Source organism: Euprymna scolopes, chromosome 6, assembly GCF_053919585.1.
Source record: "Euprymna scolopes isolate OS-2025 chromosome 6, ASM5391958v1, whole genome shotgun sequence".
In the NCBI taxonomy this organism is placed as follows: domain Eukaryota; kingdom Metazoa; phylum Mollusca; class Cephalopoda; order Sepiida; family Sepiolidae; genus Euprymna; species Euprymna scolopes.
The window spans coordinates 13569230-13575322 of record NC_136487.1 but is presented as its reverse complement, the minus strand read 5'-3'; the positions used below and the strand labels follow the sequence as shown (position 1 = coordinate 13575322).

The 6093-nt window shown below is 38.5% G+C and overlaps 1 pseudogene; it reads left to right on the top strand.

The window, feature by feature from the left end:
- The first annotated feature begins 2525 nt into the window (after positions 1–2525).
- LOC145278376 (5S ribosomal RNA) lies at positions 2526–2642 on the top strand (annotated as a pseudogene).
- Positions 2643–6093: the final 3451 nt, after the last annotated feature.

The window sequence follows — 6093 nt, the reverse complement described above, 5'->3', positions numbered from 1 at the left end:
AATCACCTGGTATCTACAAGTTCTGTCAAGAAACGAAGGCAAAAAGCAGAAATCATCTTATCTCGAATCACTACTGGCATGCTTCCAAATTTGGTCTTTAGTGACGGGAAGAAATTTGATGTTCAAAAACATATTAACGTTCAAAATGATCGGATATGATCTTGTACTGGAGATGCTGAGTTGTGGGCTGTTACTCGGAAATAAGGTGAAGCCTAAGTGATGGTCTAGGCTGCAATAAGAGAGACTGGAAAGAATCCCCTGATTTTTGTGACGATGGTGTGAAATTGAACCAGGAAAATTATCACAAACCATTCTTGAATCATCATTGTTGCACTGAAAAAAATAACATTTCACAAAAGTCGTTGATCATTCCAGCAGGACTTAACTCCTGCTCACGGAACAAAAAAAACAAAACAAAAAAAAACACAAGAATAGCCGGAGAAGAATGTTGCAGAATTCATTTCAAAGGAAGAATGAGCCCCACCATCTCCAGACCTCAACCTAAAAATATTTAGTCTATCAGAGAATAAAGTCTCAGCTTCCCACCATAACAATTTGGAGGTTTTGAAGAAGAAAATAAGAGAAAAATGGGCCAAAATCCCACAAAAAAATATTTGTGATTTGTGTAGAAAATTCACAAAGCATTTGCAGCAGGTTATTAATTCACAGGACGGTTACATTAGAATAAAAATAAAATGTGAATATTTTGAATCTAGTAATACTATTGTATATATTTCTGTTTGGTTGATTTGTATTGTTAAATTTATTTAATAAATATGGGCAAGACACTTTGTAACGTTACTTATTGAACTACCTGTATATATTTTTTTCATTCTCCCTTTCCCCGTGTACGCTCATACTTTCACTACACCGATGAAGACTGAAGGATCGGTCGAAAATTATATACCTGTAAAAAAAGTAAAAAAAAATTGAAAATGAATAAAGAAATGTTATAAGCTTTTATACCTTTCGTATTCTTTTTTATACATTTCCATTCATATATCTATATATCTATATCTATATCTATCTATCTATTTATATATAAATATATATATATATATAAATATATATATATATATAAATATATATATATAAATATATATATATATATAAATATATGTATATATATATATATATATATATATATATATATATATATATATATATATAACTACTATTGTTTACGTTTCATAACAATAATTGGTCATGTGTGAAACGGCACTAACCATATATGGGTTTAACCGGCTTCCTCCGAAGTATGAACTTCACAAGCGGTCCCCAGTCGCATGTATACATACATACATACATACATACATACATACATACATACATACATACGTACGTACGTACGTACGTACGTACATACATACATACATACATACATAAATGTTCATGCATAATAGTGACAAGTTTTATGAACATACTTATCAAATCTTACTTGGAAATTTAGAATATTATCTAATATCTAACCACCACCATCACCACCACCACCAGCCTGCCCATCTGTTTTACACATGTATAAAAGTAAAGTAAATCCCCACAATAGGTCGTATATCTTAATAATCCTTTTGAACTATGGTGAAAGATAACGTCGAATTATTGCGTTGCTGATCATCGGTATCTTGATACTTCCGGGCGGACAAAAGTGGCGGTGGTGGCGGTTGTAAGAGACCATGATTGCCAGTCTGATTCGTGGGGCATTCCACAGAAGCGATTAATCTTCCACGATACGTGATTACTTGATGGAGTAATTAATCTACATCTTAATCGCACGTGAAAGGAGTTAAATGAGAGAGAGAGAGAGAGAGAGATAGATAGACAGAGAGAGAGAAGGAGAGAGAGAGAGAGAGAGAGAGAAAGAGAGTCAGTGAGTCTGACTGTCACACAGTATTTTTATACGTATGTAGTTTCTTTTCTAATTATCTAGATTTATTCCTATCTATATTATGTATCAACACACACACCTATATATATATATATATATATATATATATATATATATATATATATATATATATATATATATATATATATATATATATAATGTTATCTTGTCGGAGTTATAAATTTTAGACCCTTACGCTGACGAATCAAACTTTGATTATAACTACCAAAATACTTAGGCGACGGAAGCGGCCGTTAATATGTGCTTTTACAAAAATTGTGGCTTCCTTCAGTCTTGACAGACTATGGATACTCACTGTAAGGGTGCCTGCGCGTGAAATTTGTGTGGCAAGAGTTGCGCAGTCTTTAACAAGGCCTCTCCTGAGTCAACACTGTTGCAAACCAGTGGCAAGTTGAGGTACAGGAGAATTGGAAACAATGCCGAGATAAGCGGAGAGCACATACAGCGCCTAGAATTCCCAAATGATCACCCATCTGGTACTAGCCAGGCTCAACGTTGCTTAACTTCGTTGATCTGGCGAGAACCTGTGTGTTAACGTGATTGTGCCGTATTAAAAAAAATTAGAGTCAATATATTAGACTAGTACAGCGTATGTGTAATTAATGTAAATGTTAATCACACATACGGCATAATCGCGTTGACACACCGGTTCTCGTCCGATCACCGAAGTTAAGCAACGTCGAGCCTGGTTAGTACCAGATGGGTGACCATCTGGGAATTTTAGGCGCTGTATGAGCTCACCGCTTATCTCGGCATTTGTTTCGTCGTCCTGTACACACTTCACTGACCACTGGTATTAAACAATGTCGACTAAGGAGAGGTGTGGTTGGAGATTGTGCATCTCCTATCACAAAAATTTCACGCGCAGGCACCCCTTCGTGGGTACCCATAGTCTGTCAAAGACTGAAGGAGCCCTTTTTAATCACACATGGAAAGAGTTAAATGCTAGATAGATAGATAGATAGATAGATAGATAGATAAAGAAAGAAGAAAAGAGAAGAGATAGAGTTAAACTGACAGTCCGTCAATCAAACAGTCAGACCATGTTTGTATTCGTACGCACTTTATTACATATTTATCTAGGCTTATTTGTATCTATATCATCTATCTCAAAATATCCATAAATATAAATATGTCTAACATATAATGTAACTATGTCAGATTTTTAAATTCAGACCCACATAACGTTTACACTAACAAATGAAACTTTAAGAGTTTAATATAGTTTGCTTGAAGCATTGTTTAATGTATATATAAAAGACATTTAGATTTCTAGGTAGCAAAACAACGGCAATACTTTACCTTTTTCTAGGTAGCAAAACAACGGCTTTACCTTTTCATGTGCTACAAAAAAACAACAACATTTTCCTGTCTTTTTCTCTCTGACTTTCCCTCTCTGTACTGCTCTAACCAAGTACGACCTGTTCCACAAATCCCAAAACCTCAACATGAATTATCTCCAGAAAAAAACTCGAATAAACCTAGAACCCCATCTTCCAACGTAGACCCCTACTACCAGGTCTCCTTCTCCAACATCAGGGGTCTCCGTTCCAACCTTTTAGAGGTTGAAACCCAATTACAGGAGATGAAACCGAACATATTCTTTCTAAGTGAAACTGGAATAAGGCCGACCACTTCCCTTGATGAGTTCATAATTAACGGATACTCTAACTTAACAGCTAAATCTGAACCCCAAGATCGCCATGGGCATGGAATATGTGCCTACATTAAAGATGGCTTCCCGTGTGGTAGGGGTATCTCTAGAGAAGATCCTAATTTAACCTATATGTGCGTCCGGGTTGCACTTGCTAACACCACTGCATGTATAGTTGCACTCTATCGGCCCTATAACAGCAGAGTAACTATCTTTAAGAGTATATCTGAGAAAATAGACCAGATCCTGTCTGCAAATCCCTCGGCTAACATCCACATCTGTGGTGACTTCAACGTCCATAACATGGAATGGCTGACCCATTCAAATAAGACAGACGATGAGGGGAGGTTTTGTCATGATTTTGCCATTGCTTATGACCTCACTCAGATTATTCACGAACCCACCCGTGTGCCCGATACTACTGGTCAATATGCAAGCCTCCTAGACCTTTTTCTCTCAACTTCCCTTGAGCTATCTTCATGTTCCGTTCATTCTCTTCTAGGATCCTCCGACCACTCCGTCGTATCAATTAAGATACAAAAGGTAATATAATAAGTCCCCAGACGTACCCCTCCACCGTACTGTATACTGATACTCTATGGCTGACTGGGATAGCTTCCGTACATTCATATCTGATTTACCTCTGCATTCCATGTTTAAAAAAAGGATGTGTCCTCTATAGTATCAGATCTGACCGAATGGTTAATTGTAGGCATAGAACAATTCATACCATCTAAAAAATTCCAACAAAAACCTAACAGCCAGCCATGGTTCTCCCCAGAATGTGCTGCTGCTATCGCGCACAGAAATCACTTTTTCCATAACTACCAAGGTAATAGATGCACTGAGACTAAAGCTGCTTTCAGGAACGCCAGCAACCACTGTAAAAGAGTAATAAAAAATGCAAGAAAGCTATATGCCCAGTCTGTTAAATCCAAAGTAGCTGATCAGCGGCTTGGTTCCCACCAGTTTTGGCAAATAAAAAATAGGATCCTGAACAGAAGTGTGCGTTCTATCCCAACCATTAATCAATGGACCAGAGGTTATCTCGTCAGCGTCAGACAAGGCCAAACTATTTGCCAAGAACTTTGCAGCTAATTCTACCCTATGCGATGAAGGCCATCAACTCCCCATATTTCCTCCTATAACACAGAACACGCTAGGTAACATACAAATATCTGTGCGTGAGGTCGCCAAGCTAATCAAGAACCTTGATTCCAGTAAAGCAACTGGCCCTGACGGCATCCCAATTATAGTGTTAAAAAAGCTTCAACCAGAACTTGCTCCCATACTTACGGAACTGTTTAAGCGTTGCCTTAAGGAGAAGTGCTTTCCGACTCCTTGGAAAACCTCATCAGTTTGCCCTGTATTTAAGAATTCAGGTGATAAGTCATCTCCTCCTCAGTACCGACCAATAAGCCTCCTGTGTGTTATGAGTAAGTTGCTGGAATCCATATAAAATAGATAAATAGTAAACCACCTCAGCAGAAACAATCTTCTTAGTGACACACAATATGGTTTCCGTTCTGAAAGATCTACCGCAGATGTGCTAACGGTTATATCTCACAGGATTAGTGAATCTCTTGACAAAAGCTTCCTTTTTAGGGCAATTGCCATATCAAAGGCCTTCAACAAGGTATGGCATAAGGGCCTACTTCACAAGATTTCCAGTTACGATATAACTGGAAAGGTTTTCTCAATCATTAAATCATTTCTCTCCGATAGGCTCATAAGAGTAGTGGTCGATGGACAAAAATCAGAAGCCTGCAGTGCTGGAATCCCTCAAGGGTCAATCCTGGGCCCAATTCCCTTCCTGATCTACATCAATGACCTCCCTAAACACATACTTAAATCATTCGTTGACATCTATGCTGATGACACGACCATCTACGGCAACACATCAAAGGCTGTAAATGACAAAATTCTCTCTGATTCTCTCTCCTCTGATCTCGAGCGCGTGGTTCAGTGGGGGAAGATGTGGCTGGTTACCTTTAATGCATCCAAAACCAAACTCCTATCCTTACATCATCAACGCTCTGATCCCCATCTGGCATCAATTGTGATGGATGGCTCTCATCTAGGTGAGGCCCCGTGTTTTGACAAGCTTCTGGGTTTGACCTTTACTCCTGATCTGAAATGGACCACGTACATACTCTGTTACCAAGGTTGCTAGAAAGATGGTGGGATCCTTCTATCGCTCCAGAAGATATCTCACTACTGATGCAATTCTCTACCTATATAAAAACCAAGTACGTCGAAGGATGGAATACTGCGTCCATATCTGGGCAGGAGGTGCTAAAAACAACCTATCCTGCCTTGACAGAGTACAAAATAGACTTCGTGGTTTAGTGGATGATGCCCTTTTCTCTACCTTGCAACCTCTCTCCCACAGAAGAGACGTTGCGAGCCTATCCTTGTTTTATCGTTATTTCCATGGCAGGTGCTCGTGTGAACTCCAATCTCTGGTCCCCCCTCGCCAATCTTTCACGAAAAACACCCGTCTAGCTGAATCCACTGTGAAAAATTTCCCCCA